The sequence below is a fragment of the Anser brachyrhynchus genome (assembly GCF_964034855.1).
Source record: "Anser brachyrhynchus genome assembly, chromosome: 10".
NCBI lineage: Eukaryota > Metazoa > Chordata > Aves > Anseriformes > Anatidae > Anser > Anser brachyrhynchus.
In genome coordinates this window covers 8,877,149-8,894,636 of record NC_137705.1, presented here as the reverse complement: position 1 = coordinate 8,894,636, position 17,488 = coordinate 8,877,149, and the positions used below count along the sequence as shown (strand labels likewise).

Here is a 17,488-nt window from a genome sequence, read left to right as displayed (position 1 = left end):
ATGAGTTCTTAAATGACATAATTCAATCCCAAGATTTCTCTAATACAATGCTCAAGTTTTCCCTTCCTCAGTCATTACAGAGTGCACTAGGAAATTTTAACTGTATTCCTGCTGGCCTTTGAAATACAGAAAAAAAATGCATACCTCGATAGATTAAATTAAGCAACAACAGTCTATAATCACAGCTAAGCAGGGAAATAAACCAGAGGAATCTTTCCCTCCCAAAGAGCACAACATTTTTATAGGTACACAAGGTCCATCAACCTCTTGAAAAGAGCTTGCAAAAGAGCCAGTGGGTGCAAGAGGCTCAGAGACACCTTGCAGAGAGCCCTTTGGAGAAGGGATACTGGTGCTGATGGTCCTACAGAGTATTAAGTCCTCAAGGTGCTTATGCAAGTGATGAACAACTTTTCAAGAAAGCCCTGTAGGCCATTTAGCACCCAGTTCAACAGCTTTAGCACAGGCTGTGGGGGTTTTGTAACAGGGCTATTCCTAGGAGCCTCTGCCTACCAGAAGCCCCACACGCTTTTGCACCAGCTTTACCTTGGAGGATGAAAGTTTCATTGGTCTATTTGATGATAAGAAATACAATATGGGCACTTAATTACAGATTAAAATATATAGTCAAAAGCAAGAATAGTGAAAAAAAATCTTTTAAGAAAAGTGGTAATACACAAAACTCAAGAGAGAATTCTAGGAGTAGACTGAGGTTAAGTGAGGCTTCCTGATATATGGTCCCTGCTCTGTCTCATTGAGACTTTGAGAATGCAGAGTAAATTATGTATAAGACTGTTAGACAAAAAATGATTAAGGATAAACCCATGGATAAGGTAATCAAACACCACCTTACCGAACTTAGCCTACCCTTTTTTCTGCCACAGTTCCGTACTGTTAGGAAAGTCACCTCAGCCAGAACATCTCACAGCTGGTCATTTTCTGGGCATCCATACGAAACATGCTGGCCTGGTCTGCAGAAATCTTGAGCAATGACAAGTGTAACTGTACTCCCTAAGAGCCATGAGCTGAAGCTGTCATTTAAGTTGTTAAGTACACACACACACACACACACAAAATAATAAATCAAGTTCTAAAGTTAGAGTCATCACCCAAGAGAATGAGCATTGCTTAAAATATGCGTATTAATGCTTCGGAGACTTTCAGATACTCTGTAGAGAGGAAAGCTTAGAGGACATTAATAACCTTGTATTCAGGGCAGGGTTTGGATGGCATCTAAGCGCTGAAATTGCACACTGAATGATGCAGATAAAAATAAACACTTGATCTGTCCACCCTGTGCACAGAATAAAGTAGCAGCTTGTGTTCAAGTCTTTAAGATCGTATCACATCTACATCAAAGCTATATAGGCAGTCTTAATTCTGCCTTTTCCTAATCCTTCAGAGTTTAATTTTATATCCTAAACTTTCCTTAAACATAGAACTTTTTGCACATCAGTAATAGTTTATCCATCTCTGGCAAGAATGATAGCACAGTAAATTATAACAAAATTTTCCCATGAATTATAACACAGCATTCAATTTAATTGCTATATTCATTAAATAAGAACATTGGAAAATTTTGTAAAATTAGAAATTTTAAGGTGCTATCAAGTAAGATTAAACTAATGAGATAAGATTTAACTGAATACGTAACTTGTACAAATAAGATTTTATGCTGTGCTAGATTCTAGCTCAATTTTAATTTGATTTAGGACATCAACATCAAACTCTGAGCTTTCAGATTTGTTTCAGTTAATTTCATGCTAGCTTTAAGAAGCTAAGTCTACTAATGATTGCATTGATAGCAATAGCATTGATTTCTTATTACAGGTGAAGTTCTGAGCAACACGACTGTCATTACAATATCACAGAGAAAAAAAAAGAGGTGGGCAGGATTTGTTTAGGGGCGGTGGAGTTGTTTGTTCATACAGATGGCACTGGAGAGGAAGATGTAGAGAGTGTAAGATTAACTTTGTTCAACACTGGAGATGTTTTTGAGGCATGTAATTACAATTCTTACCTAAGCACAAAGCTGCTATAGAATGGAGGGTCCTACAGCAACAGCAAGAGTCTGGAATGCAGACAAGATTGTTCCTGGTGCATATTTGCACAAAACAATCTCTGTGCTTCTCACTTCTGTTAAATAGTGCTAAGAAATGTTCACGAGGAGAACTCCTTCAACGAGCATTCAGGAAGCGCAAGAGACCTTCACAGTATTCAGAAAGCTGAAGAGGAAACCATCATCAAATTCTCAGAGACAGGGCTACATGCCACCACTGAGTTATCCCAGAAGCCCACCAGGCAGGCTGCAGGATTAAATGTCTTGAAAACCTTCACCTGGGCATTGGGGGATGGAAAGGCTTTTTTCTTGGGAGCAGAGTTTGTTTTGGTGACTGGCTGACAAAATTGTAAAGTAGAAAAATCTGGGCATCTGGTGAAGAGACAGCTCTCCTTCCTGCTCAGCCCTGCTTCCCATAACACAAAAAAAGCAACCTGGAAGCTTAATATCAGTGCCAACTACCAAGTTTTCATGTGTTCCTCTGAAAAATGCAAATGTACCTTTGGCCACCACATACTTAACAACTATTATAAATTATTACTTTATACGGTGATTCACAGAAACACTGCAGCTTCCACCCACATCTGTACTACAGATGTCCACTGGGGAAAAAAAAATAATAAAGGGGATGCAGGGATCAGTAACAAACTGTCACACAAATAGAACAAATATACGAAAATGCCCAGAAGTGAGAACGCAGAAGTAGGGTGTTTCCATTATCTACTGGGTATTAAAAATCAGCTGCAGACTGTTGAAATTAGACTGAAGTTATATGGACAGAGTAATGGGATAACATCTGATCGTGTGAGCAGCAGGAAAATCAGCAGTGTAAGCTGAGCAACCCATGTGTGCAGGCTTCAGAAAAACAGGGGGGCTTTTGAGAAGGAAATTGCAATAGCCCAAGTGTGAAGCAATCTTCGACAGAATTAACTACAGAGTTGCAGGCAGAGACACTTGACAGAGGACTTCAGAAGCATTAAGCAAATGTTACCTCTGAGTGTGAAGAATGAAGAAGGCACCAAACACTAGCAAAAAGTCACCACTGAAAATGCTTTTAAGATCTTCACCAACATGACAGGAACCAAACAGCCTCATAAAGAGAAAGAACCAGACATTTTGGTAGCTGAAAAAATAACTGCATAGTTTCATGTCGACTTAGATTTTGCAATGCATGTCAGAAAAAGGATGTGGCTTGTAGTAATGCTGAGCAATCAAAAGCAAGATCAAGGACACATTCCTACGAAACCTCACTTTTTTTACACACTCCTTGCAGGCATAGCCTGAAAAACAGCATACATGGTTGGGTCTACTGACTTCATAATTCATTGAATTTTTGAAAAGGTGAGCTTCTTGATTTCGGCAATTCTTGGGCTATTCCACACTGCTTGAGTTGCATAGTCAGGCCCAGACTTTTTTAAGTTCAGTAGATACACCTGCACTTCTACTTCTCTGTGTTCTCTCCACAATGCCCAACTATGCCATTATGCATTCTTAAAAAATAAAAAGAAACAAGAAAAAACACTACACTACACTAAAACAAAACAAAAAAACAAAACACCACCACCACCAAAAAAAAAAGAAGCCCCCACAAAGAAAACCCACCACTAATCATTTTCAATTTTCACGTCTTTCTTTATATATCATCAAGATATAAACGTAAAATCTGAACAAATCCAAGGGTGCTAGTTCTGTTTCTTCAATGTTAGGATCCTTGTATTCCTGCCATATTACTGACTGACAGGTGGAGAGTATCAAAGGCATATCCGAGTGCTTTTTATGGTTGTCTCTCTTACTCCTAAAACATATAGCAACACAGCTCCACACTAACACTCACTCTTATTACCATGCTCCATAGCCTACAGACCCACCTACAGAAAAAGAACTCTTTGAAAATGGCCCCATTTCAAAGGGGAGGAAATACATCCCCTCCAACCACGAAAGTGACAAAGCAGAGCACACCATTAGATAATGTTGTATTGGAGCTTTGGATCAGACATGGTAACATTAATGTCTTTTGGTTTGGCAAGTAAAAATCACACCCATATTAATATTCTGGAAAGAGTAAACACAAAGGGCCTGTAAAAACATGATCCACCTAAAAACTATCAAGCTATAGTATTTGCAAATATGTTTTCCAAGGTCTTTTTTTCATTAACCCTGCATATTTTGTGGGAAGAAATAATTCCTAATAAAATGGGAACTTTTTGCATTTGCGCATAACTCATCCTTCTATGTGAAGCTCCTCCAGAGAATAATAGTATGTGCAGAATACAGACAATAAAATTGTTTGGCAATCTGACATACAGGGGTATCTTATCATAGAAGAGATGTACGTGCTTTTGATAAGAGTATACAGTAGGTCATATTGATATTGAAGGGTTGATAACTCCCACAGTACAGAGCTGTCACTTAGGCACTCCACACAACAGTGACTTGTTTATGTCGGCTACACAGTGATTTACATCTGTGAGACAATTCAACAGAGCTAACGGCCAGAGGTTTCTTTTACCATTGGTTACACCAATTTTACTGCTTGAGAAGAAGCTATTAGCTAATGACAAGCATTTCCTTTGTAGTCTTCCCTTCATCTTTGGAAAGAAAATAATAATCGGGTTTTGAGCATTTCAGCATTGCTCAGTTCATTATTTCTGGTTGATTCTACATTTTGCCTAGGTTTCTAAGAAAGCCCAGAATGCACGCTTTAGTTGGCTAAGGAATAAACCATTAAACAACAACAACAACAAAATGTTTATCTTAACTCTTGTATGGAGTTAACATTTATCCTCATCTGAATTCTGAATTCTGGATAAGAACGTTATCTTGTTTGCTCGCTACTGCCACGGTTATGTCTGTGCAGGTCATGAAGGGCTGTACTTGCATAATCTCCTTTGAAGTAGCAGGAATTCTTCATCTGTTTTGTGTAATATGAGAATATTGCCAACTCCATTTACAGCACTTCTGTTCATTTTTTTATATTTCTAACCTCATTGGGGGCATTTTGTTCTTTCATGAATATCTTTATGGAGGTGGTGTTCTGTCTCATTGACATTCAGTTTAGCCTGCTCTTTCAGTTTATGCATAGGATTAAATTGAACAGAATTGTTTATTTAAAGGAGACCAGCCTGCTGTTCATCCAGGCCACTCTAAAACCAAATAGTACCTCACTCTACAATAGGACAATTCGTAGAATAAAGAAGCACTCAGTGTTACTTAGGTAGAGTAGAATCCAGACTTTTACACTGCAGGTTTGTAATGCAGCTATTTATGATCAATCCAAGCAAAATGAAAAGGTAAGTGCTTCATTTTTTACAAAGTAAAAACAGCTTCAACACAACCATGGCTCAAGTAATTTGCTACTTGGTACATTCCATTCAGGTGTAGGTAGAAAGAACAAAATCACTCAGTCAAAGGTGGCAGAATTCAGAACACAAAAAATTCTGTAAAAGTAAAGGAGGAAGATAATTACAATCTTTCCAGTGCAGAACCATTTTAGTGTGTGCAGAACAGCTTTACCTAGTCTCAATCCACATTTATTTTCATTTAAATACAGTCCTTTGCTAATTCTACCACTCTCTAGTTTACTGCAGGGAGCATGAAAAAGATGGTCTTTATGAACAGATGGTCTTTTCAAGGAAATGTAGTTACATTTAAATACAGACAAATGTACTGCAAACTAATGGTCCTGTTAGAATGCAAGGTCTGAAAAGTGAAAATATGGGACCACATAATATGCTAGCCCTTAATTATGGGGGGTTTTTTCCCCTCCTGAAGACAAACTAATCACTAATGATACTTAATTAGCAGTAAACAGGTACCTGTGCACCGTCATTCATGTACAAACAGATGTCTATTGATTGTATTTGACTGAATATGAATGTGAGTAACTGTTGTTCAGGTATTATTAGTAATAGGATGGGAAACTGCAACACAACTGCTACTGACTCTATGACAAGTGAACAAATTCACTCTGTCATTTACAGCTGCACTCTTCCTTTTAAAGGTTTGGCTTACGGCTGAGCACTTGGTAGCAACTTAGCTGCTTCTTTCCAGCATGATATCCAGTGAACCTAGGTATATTTGAGTGAAGGTGGAGAGATTTTACCAATCTACAGTCCAAATGAGCAAGATTATATTTTTTGTTTTCCACATTTGTGCAGAGATACTGCATTCTTGTGCACACTGCCTGGTCCAGATATAATGTGGAGTGAACAAAGGGCCAACTGCGACATAAGAGTCTGTGTTTTTTCCTTTTTCGTTCTCTCTCTCTCTTTTTTTTTTCCAAAAGGAGCCTCTCTCTCTTGTGTTCATCAGGGTTCATTTATCAAGTCTATCAGACCTAATTCTGTGAAAGGCCACTTCAACATGAGAAGGACAGATGACTTTCAGAGGAGTAGAATATTTGGGGAGTAAACACTATCAGCTGGGGAGCACAATCACACTAGGGCAAAGATACAAAGAAACCTAGAAATTGAGAAGAAATCCTAACCTTTAAACTATATTGCTTTTTTTTGTGTGTGTGTTTGTTTTCTTTGAAAGGCTCCAAGAGCTCACTATGTGAAGTTTAGGGCAATGCCTTTCAATCCTCAGCAGCCAGAATCCACTTTCAAGTCTACAAATACAATAAAATTAAATTATGGAAGATAAAGGCCCTCTGAATTCATATTTCTACTGGCAGTTTCATGTTGGGTATAATGTTTTTTTGAAAAACATTTGAACCAAAGTAGACGAAGTTACAGTCTTTCTTTTTTACCCTCTAATGAGAATGGTGAACCTTTCACCTTCCTGAGATAAGCCCCTCGGCCTTCCCTATGGGTCTGTGGAAAAGAACAAATGCTGTCAGTGCTAACTACAGCCAAGACTATCTCCCTACTGTGTTTGCAATAGGAGCACAGCACAAACAATATATTGCACTCGGCAGTGCTGCCCACTGCAGGGCTCCAATTTCTAGAGATAAAAATCAGCACAGCTTGGAGCTGCAGTACCTCCCCAAGAGTCTCCGCTTGCAGTCTACAGCAGCACAGATGCACCAGGGTCTAACTAAGGGCAACAACAGCCCTGATGTGATGAGGTGGGATAGGTATCAAGAGCTATTCCTACTCATATGGTTACACAGTTGGGAGGCTCTCAAAGTCAACAAAAGACACGAAGAGAAGGCAGTACTACAGAAGTCCACACAACGGATCTTACCAACTTATTATGGTCTTTTCTAATTGGTTTTCAAAGTGAAAGAGGCAGTGCATCTGGAAAGGATGACAAGACTTGCAGTGTATAGCACTGGACAAGGACTTCGGGATATCAAGTTGTTTCAAGTTTTGCCTGAGGCTCCATCTTTAAACTTCAGCATGTCACTTCTCTCCCAGTGTCCCTCCATAAGGCAAGTTATCAATGCCTGTTTTGTCTGCTTGTGCTCAATTCTAACACTTAGTATAGCTATATTTCATCAAAGTTCTTCCCAATATAGGAGTGGAGCACTCAAATAATTGAGGTTGTGCCTGTACAGCACATGCAGCGATTTCAACTGCCACTGCAATATTAATATAAAAATATTAATACTTTATTTAATAATAAAGTAGCTTGTATTTGAAGATGCTAACAAAAATATTAATAATGATCAGGTTTCCACTTATTACTTTTTCTAGTAATATAAGAGTAAAACATTCATTTTAAAGTCACTTAATGGTGAAGATTGAAAGAAAAAAAATCCGTGATGAATATATACTGTTAGTTTCTTTAGAAAATAAGACAGTGCCACATAATGTCACAGCTGAGAGAAATTATCTCCCAGAGACAACTATTCTGTCATGGTATCTTGTTTCTCTCCTTCTTTGGAATAAAGAAACTCAGATAACAAACAGAAATGCTACATTCTTTATGGCCTTTAATTCTGTGGAGACAGGACTGAACTCTATGGCATCTTTTAAGGAAATAATCAGTAATGAACTAATTTAGCTTGTGCAGTTATTGCTGAAAATTTGATTGTAGAAGACAGCTTAATGGACAAAAGATGATTATAAACACTTGAAAAAATTCTTATTTTATTTAAAAAATGCAACAATATCAATGCTTCGACAGCAGTCCTGTGATGAACTTTAATTTTCTCTCTTAATTTGAAAGTAATCGAGTAGAAAGTTGACAATGTCTTCTGAGTTTTTTTATTTCTAGCTTAAGAAACAGTACAGAACAAATAGGTTAGGGAATATTTAAGAGCCTCTAGTAATGTTCCACACGTTTCCCCTCAGACTTGACTTTGATTCACAAAAAACATCATTTGCACTGTTTCTGAAATGTGACATGTTGGAGTCCTGCACAATTTTAGGTTTAGAGATTCAAGACACATTTGTAACTGAATCTGTAGCATAGCCACAGATCAAAGTGATGATTAAAATCTAAGTTCTGGTGGGAGTTCAATCACTTCAAAGGCTGTACATAGCAACATTAACATCCAGCCATGCATTAAAGACTCTGTGGCTGGTATCAGAAGTCCCAGAGGGAAACACGGCAGTCTTTCTGTGCAAGTAGATAGCACTCACAATACTCAAAAGTTTAAATCTCAACTGCTGCCAAACCCTCTTGGACAGCGAGAAGTTTTCTTGTGTTTATCTCAAGAAGAGTAGCTTTTTTTTTTCCTTGCTAAAATAGTAACAACAGAATTTCCATATATGAGATTAGACGCACTGCTGTTACCACACAAATGCAGTGTGAAGAGCAATCTCTACATCAATTGCACACAGACATCTGCTCCATAAATCAAAAAAAAGTTATATTAAAATCATCATTTTCTACTGCAACACTCAGGAACACTTGTGCTGTATTCCTTTGTTGTCTTATTCAATAATACCTCTGCACATAAATGGTACAAACACAATCAGTTTACCTCTGCTATTATTTATTATTCATGTTGTGGGAGCACATAGAAACCCCAGCCATGGGGCCTTGATCTTATTTGTACTTGCTGAACAAATACATCCTAAAAGACAAGTCACTGTCCTGAAGAAACATTTTATTTACTACCTAAACAGAAAAGACAGACAAAGGGTGGGAGAGGAAATAACAAGGTGAAATGTCCTGCCCACAGTCACACAGCTAACCACTGACATATTGAGGACACGCAGCAAGCCACTGTTAAGTCCAATAATAGAAATCTGGTCAATGGGATCACTTCAAAGAGCTGAACTCCCCAGCCTGGCCTCTGGAGTACAGAGTGTTTTGACTACAACCACCCTTCCATAGAAACTGCCCCAAATGATCTTATAAAGTGGTTGTACGTCTCAGATGTAATGAGACCTCACAAAGAAGCTAACGGATTTGAGGGGTTGTATGGGATATACGCCACTGTTGGGGATCAGCAGCACAAGTTCCCTCTGTGAGATGCCCAGTACGTCAAGATTTCTTACATGCCACACCATGCAGGACAGGTTTCTTGTGGTCTCTCACAGGGCTACTATATTGCAAGTTTGCCTGGGCAGGGCTAAAAATACATTTATTTACTCATGCCTGTCTCAGTAGCATAAGGAGCAATTACTGCTTATGGGGATTGAACGTGGAAGTCTGCAGTGATTAAAGAACTGAGCATGGAAAACAGCTCGATCACCTTCACCACTCCTGAAAGACTCAGGCTCATTAGGTTCATCTATGCATGCAGAACAATGTTAATTCACCCAAAAAAGGATGGCGGGAGAGGTGAAAGTTTGCTACACATCCCCAGAGCTTACATATGGCACTGATGAGCTACAAGGGATTAAAAAAAAAAAAAAAAAAAAAGGAAGTGGTCCTTCGATTGCAGCGTGACTGGAGGAGGTGAAACGTGTCATGTCTGGCTTTCTACAGAAACAGAAAGACTCATTTATTATCCAGCTCTCCACCCAGAGATTTATATGCACAGACACATCTAAAAGGTGAACAATGTAAAACTTCATAGTTGCATCTAAAAAGGTAGAGAAACTTAGGAAACACTAAGACTGATTGCTGACTCCTGGTCATCTCAGATGAGATCCCAGGACACGTTTCTGTGTAAGCAGACAGGTCAGCACCAATGTTCAGCGCAAAGCACAACGGAGGTAACAATATCCCACCTAAATTAATTCCCCTCCTGCCTTTAATAAGACATCAGCTTTTTCTTACCACATTTTCACGTGCTGTCTTAAATAATGACACTGTCTTTTTCTGAAGATGTCGCTGCATTTTCTGACAGATGGAATAATTTTATGTATTGTTTTACCTACCTCACTGGGGAGCTTTGCAGCATAATTAAAAAACAGGACAGATGAAAAGGCTTACAGCACAACTACATCACTGCAATATAAGAATCACTTGAGCGTCACTTATTGCTTCCTGGTTCCCAAGGATGAAGCAGACATTGTAATGCTTGCTGTATGCCAGGCTGTTTGACTCCTCCTGGTAAGTGACTGGAGGGCAAAACAAATGCAGAAATCCTGCCCCATAATTGCTTGCCACCAGCACAGCATCTAGACCTCTCTTGACATCCGTATCCTAAAATATTACCTATATCAGAAAAATCTACTCAGAGGAAAGATCAAATGAGTAACAGGACCTCACAAGGTTAAGCATGAAACAGGGAAGAAAGAAATTCAAACACTCCACAAGCAGTGTATGAACGTGAGCTACTCTAGCTGATCACTCTCTGGCCACAATCCAAGCATGCAGCGAAAAAATCAACACAGGAAAGACAGACATTGTCTTTTTTTTTTTTCCTGAACAAAGGAAAGAGTGGAAATGTTTAGTTTTTTGTTTGTTTGTTTAAAAAGTTTTTGACTGCCTTGGAATGGAAACTAGTTATAAGGCCTCCCATGAAGTCAGAAAATCACCAGGAACTGGGTACTTGCATAAAGCTTGTGTGAGATGTGTGGTTAAATGGATGCAAATAGATGACATTAACTTCCATAACATAAAAATCCATAAAGCAAGAAAACAGTAGATCACAGCTGAACCACAAAGGCCTTGTACACAGATGCTGTTACTAAGGTCAAAAACACTTTATCCTGGCATGCAGTAATATCCCACAAGGTTTGTAGGTATCTGTTCAGTAGTGTGAAGTATTTGCAAGATAAGCAAAACAAAAAAAAGTTATTGATTACTCTACCATTAAAAATCAGTTGACACAAAGTCCTCTGTGAATTGGCAGCGCTTAGTACCAGAGATATACTCATTGCAGATCTTTCTAGTGACAAGATGAAACAACAAATTGACTATGCAGGCAGACTTCTTTTCTCACATTTGCCTTGGAAATATTGGTGTGAAGGAAAAAAAAAAAGACAACAAGGAATATTCGTTGTTAGACAACCTACAGCATATTATTTATTTCACTTGAATTTTGCATTTCTACGTTAGTAATCTAAAAAGAAAATATTGGTAGAGAAAAGTTCAAAAGTTCTACATATTACTGTAAAAAGGGGCAATGTATAAAGGAAAACCAACATCAGGCAAAGAGCTCTTTGCAGTGCAACAGCTAGAGGAAGCAGAGTGAAAGAGTTTGGACTATTTATATTTGCTAACAAATTAAGCTAGCTGTGTTGTCAAATATATATATATATATTTGCTACAATGTTATTTTTAAATAATTTGTGTTTTTTGTTTGTTTGTTTTTGCTCCTTCTTTTACTAACAGGCTTATGTTTCCTGATCAGGTTCAGCAAAAACAAGAAACATATTTTCTTATGTAAAGCTAAAAACATTCCGATGCGGTTGGTTTTCTGACATGCATCATGACACTTCCTCTACAGAAAGCGTTTAAGATACCAAGGGAGAAATGCAACACTCAGGGATATGTTCCTGTTTAGCTATCTGCAAAAATCAGATCTTGGCAAACCTACAAGGCAACAGGATATCTAACAAGCCCTTCTGGCCATAAACACAGTTTATTGTTATATAAATACGATAATGTGAAAACTTCTTGGACAAGAAATTGTAAGCCTTGTATTTCTAGCCATCTTTTACTAATAAAATCTCTGTCCCAGTCTGTATCTCCTTGAAATCCTGTCCTTACATTGGTACTCCAAGTCAGCCTTGTCTTTGTTTGCTTTCCACTCTCTGATCTCTCAGCAATTCTTCAGAAAACTTTCATTTTCCCTGTCATTTCTCTTCTTGGTGGCTGTCAGTACAATGGCTCCTTTCCTTTCCCCGGCAAGAACACATGCACACTGGCTCAGCTCCGCGCTCTCACAGACAGCACACCAGGATGCACCCTGCCGCAACAGACCGTGACTGCTGCCTGTCTTGTTGGCTCAGGGCTATCGTCTGACATTGTGACAAATCTCATCTCTTCCGCTTACACCTATCCCTGAAGTTCTGAAAAAATTCTTAGCCTGTTATTTTGGTGATCCTCCCTCCCTCTTTGCATCCCTGCACTAACTCGCTCCATCTTCTTTATTGCACGTGAAACTGGTCTTCCCTTCAAAGCCCACTACAACCTCACCTCTCAAGATCAATATCAAGATATAGACCTCCATCACCAGCTGGACTTCCCTGTCTGATTCTGTTCTGCTGTAAAATATTTTATTTTAAGATAAGATGACATTTGTTTAATTGCAAGCATGATCGTAAGACTTCTGCTACAACAGGCAATGCCTGGTAATAGTTTTGTTTTGCTTTTTAAATAAAGCAAACTGATGTACTTATGCTTTTTAGTCAAAAATCAATTCCTGCCAACATTTTCAAAAAGGCAAAATTGCATGAGCTAGGCATATAGAAATCTCAAATAGGCAGAAGATGAAACATTGTCAATCTTCATCCACTGAATTTGTATTATGGAATACATTTTGTGCATAGAGGATAACTGTGCATTACTTCTTTTTACATATGGCAGATGTTTATTCCTCATTCTTGTTATACAGTATAACTTAGTGGGAATTACCACACATTTCCTTAAAGAGCAGAATTTAACCCCGGATTTTGCTTTGTAAAATTACAGTGTGGCTTTTATCCTAATTTATTCTAAAAATACAGTAATCCACTGTTCTCTATCAGTTTAGGAGTGTGGTTACAAGCAATCTGTTGCAGTTGGTTCTCTGTTTGCTGGGTGGCTACACAGACATCACCTGCGAGCAGCCACAACGTAAGCGAAACTACTCATCAGTTTCCACTCATCTGTCATGTAGACAAAACCAGCTAGTGCAGAACTGGTACAGCCTGATGCCAGACTTATCAGATATTATTTTAACATTTATCACTAAATTGGGTAAGTCCAGGTACTGTCTTGCCACCAATCTCTCTGTCCTACCTTGTGCAGGGAACAATGTTAAACCCAAACCAGTGCTGTGTAATCCTGCCCATGTGCCCGACCCAACCAAATCTCAGCAGATGTAACGGTATGTGATTGCATGGAAAAAATTGGATGCCTTAAATGAAAAGCTGCTAAGTGATTTTCAAGAGATGTAAAACAAGCAGAACAAGTGCTGTGTTATGGCAAGAATTCTCCTTTTGATCATACACCTTCCTCTTTTTTATCTGAGATGCAGCTCTGACTTCTATCACTTTGAACACCTGGGCCCATAGGAAAAAGATGAGGAGCACCACTTAAGCATTGCAGCCCGCACCATGCCTCACCTAAATCATTTATACAGAGATGAACACATGCAAATCCTACAGAGATTTTGCCTTGTAGTAAGTGTTGGGCTATGGACTGCAGACAGGAATCTAATTGAATTTCTCTGTGAGCATGTGGAAGCACTTTCAGTGTCTCTCTTGCTTGGGGTGCTAAGCGCAAGCATCATTAAATTGACATAACTGCAATAGACTTCAACTAGGCAAGCTCAAGCATTAGACTAAGACTTTTGTCCTAGCTCTATCTTGTCCAGGCCCCTTCCCCTCCAGGACTGCTCCTCGTGTTACGCTCTGAAGTGCTGTTTCACCTAGTCCTGTTTTTTTTTTTTTTAAATTCTTGTATGCCATCAGTGTGATTACCACCTTGTTAACATTCAAGCAAAACTATATTCAAGGCCAATATTTAGTGCATTAACAGCACCCTGTCCCAAGATGCAAACCTGTTTGGAGACATTTGTAAACCTAAGCCTTTGTATTCAGTTTTTAATTAATGAAGAAAGCTTAATATGCAATTTTGTTTTTCCATCCATCTGGCACTAGAATTGCTGAGTTGCTTCCACTGCGTTTTCAGGAAGAGTTTGGGGCTATTAGAAGAAAATTACAGTACTCTTTTCTTTCTATGGTCTACTTACCTATTTCAAAGCCAAAAGGTGTTTGGAATCGAGAAGAAAGTATTAGAGAAGATATTCATATTTTTATGCATTCTTTTTACCGGTAGTCACAGGACGTTTTAAATACAAGCAGAAATACAGGACCTTTTCTCTTTATTTGCCTTTTTGTATGTTTTTGCTTTTCTGTGTCAGGTCTCTGCATTTTTTTTCCAATTCAATCTTAACACATACACACACAAAACTGCAATTAACACACTGTCCATAGTTTGAAAAAGGCTCAACCTTACTGTTTCAACTCAAAGACACTGCTGTAGTATGATTATTAAAAGTGGAATATTTTTACATTGCAATCTAGCACTTGTTCTATCGAGCAATTACTTATCCTCTTGGGATAATCTTCAGGGCAGTATAGTGAGTTTTTAAATGAAAATCTCTGAGTCTTTTCCTTCTGATACGTACACACTTTTTACTGAAGGAAATGTTTGTGAGCTCTGCAGAGTGTTCTGTAGTATTCCTCTATAGACATTCCTCATTGCCTGTTACAACTTTACCAATTACCATATTATAAAGAAACACAGAGAAACTAGAAACAACTTCTTTTTTTTTTCCCCCCCCCCCCAACTAAAATCAGAGAAGGGAGAACATACAAGGAGCTGCTCTTTTTCTGACAAAGTTTCATTAGATATCCTGGTGGAAACGTAACACGGAACATATGTTCATAAAGTGAACATCTGATTAATTCTGTTTCTATGTTTTTAATTGATCCATTTCTCAATACATAATGTATGAATTATCATATCTAGGTTGCACTGGAAAGCTCACTTGAAACCCTAGAATATGCAGTAGAATAGGCTTTTGGGGATTTTTAGCAGAAGATAAGCTTTAACTCAGGTCATTTTTCCTTGACGTTTCTGAAAGGCATCCAGCACACCCTGCTTCACAATGGCTCCCTGAGAGGCATTGCCTGTGACACCCTCAACACCAGAAGTACCACTGCCCGCCCAAGCCGGCCAAGTAATCCATCAGGGCCAATCTCTTGCTGTGGGATTGGCAACAACCAGATGCCACACCAGAAGTTGAATGTCTCTTAACAGTATATCTAATTATCTATATTATCCAGGGGAGGAAAAGAGATTTCTTTATATCTCCATGTCGCAATCAATAAGTGCAGAACTTGGATTTATAATCTGATTTAACTATAATTCGTAACTTGTCTAAGGCAACCACATATGTTATTCTTCAAACAGCAGCTACCAAACACTAGATACAAACTCCTGAGCTCATTACTGCAAACATCAACAAAACCATCAATATTTTCCTTCTGTGGAAAACAAGGGCGTGTCTACACGCCTATCATAGCCATCTATCAAAAGCTTCATGTTAATTATCTTCCCTACACAAACATTTACCACAAGACCATATATAGCTTCTTCTATAAGAAGAATCAGAGAAAGATGAAAAATACAGAGTTTTAACTCAAGGAATTTTTCTAGATACATTTTGTTTCATCAGATTCCAGTGCAAAGGAAAAACACTTCAAAGCTATGGGCCCCAAGGGTGTCAAGAAAACTCCAGGACTTTTAGGATGTCCTTGGATAAGAGGGAAATTTTCATGGAGACTGATTTCTCTAACAAGAATCTGCATGCCTATGTTGACTCCCAATATACTGTGCTTATTTATATAACCCTCAACTTTCACCATTTACAAAAGAAATCAGTAAGTTTTGAAATGATAGGAAAGCGAGGATCTTTGTCTTCTAGCCTAAGATGCTAAAAGCCAAGAAGCTACATATCTAGGCCTACTCCAGTTTGCTATATCCGGTATGAAAAAGGACACAAACTAGCACAGTTTATTCCCCTCGAAACAGGAATTTGAATTTACATTCATTTCTTCTAAACACATCAAAAGGAACACGTTAAAGCAGAATGATACTCCATGGTTCACATGGCGATTACTACGTGGTCATGTTGTCCATTTCTGTGGCTCTTCTCCTGCACTGTATGTTTTCATTGCTTAGTAATTACAGGAATGCAGAATCAATTAAGAGAAAATAATGAAAGAGAATATATAATTTCCATAAATAAAAAGAGCCACTTTCTTTAGAAATATTATATAAGCAAATGAAGGAAATCAGCTTTAATTTAACAGATGGCAATCCATTTGAAGACACTGCTCACCACTAAGCCATACTTCCTAATTAGAGAATTTTGTCTCTGTGAACCTTTACTTATTACTGAATCATGATCTTTCCTGCCTAATCTGCTATGAAAGGCTAATTAATAATAACCCGCACTAGCCAATGTGGATAGACTAAAGTGAAAAGAAATTAGATATACATTATCTGGAAATAATGCTCACTCTCTGAAAAACAACTAAAGGACTTTATTGACTTAACTTGTTTAATAAATGACACTTAAGTAATTCATTGACAAGCCAGAACAATGGCGGGACTGAAAGCCTATTAAGCCATTTTTTAGCGGACACCACACAGCATTGGGTGTAAATTTCTGGTTAATTAATTAAGACTTAAATATTTCAGTGATTAATTTTTATGAAAAAATCATAAAATATAATGGTGATCAGGGTAAGAGGTTGAGGTTACTCGTATTTATTGACTGGGCTATACAAAAAAATCCATTTAGAAAAAAAAAATTTCCCAGTTCAACCTCAGAACGCCCAAAGCATTCATTGCAAACACTGTGAAAACAAAGTGCTGATACTGCTCTTACTTTTGGTGCATTTTCATCTGTCATGTGATGACTGCTTTTAGCAGACTTTGTTTAGGGAAGAATACTCAACTCAACTTAGAGATACGCAGCATTTCCAAGTCCTATCACCCCAGGCCTGTTTACCTAAGGATATTGCTTAAAACGTTAGTGTACCTTGCCCAAAGACCACAGCTTTATCTCCTCTCTTCCCTGCTGAGATTGTGCCATATCCAACCCAACTTGCAGACATGCAAGCCAGCCTTTCCCACCTACCCCAGCTCTGCACCCCTCTTCAGGCTGTCTAACATACTGCACCAGAATCTTACTTCATACAGTGCCTGCCTGCTGCAAGAGGAAGAGGTCCCCATTTATTATTATTATTTTATTTTTTGGCTTTACCACTTTAGAGCAAACCACTCAGCTCAGCCTGCCCTGCTAGGACCAAAAACGATCTGCATCTATCCTTCTTCCACATCCAAGTCCCAGTCTCACACAGGACCCATACACCTACACAAAGAAGCAGCGAAGCCATGGATGTGCACAATGCCTACCCA

The 17,488-nt window shown here is 38.4% G+C and overlaps 1 protein-coding gene across 9 annotated transcripts in view; it reads right to left on the bottom strand.

Annotated features, from left to right (window-relative positions):
* The window catches only part of FHIT (fragile histidine triad diadenosine triphosphatase), a 531,998-nt gene that overhangs the window by 102,097 nt on the left and 412,413 nt on the right, over positions 1–17,488 (bottom strand). The window lies entirely within an intron of this gene.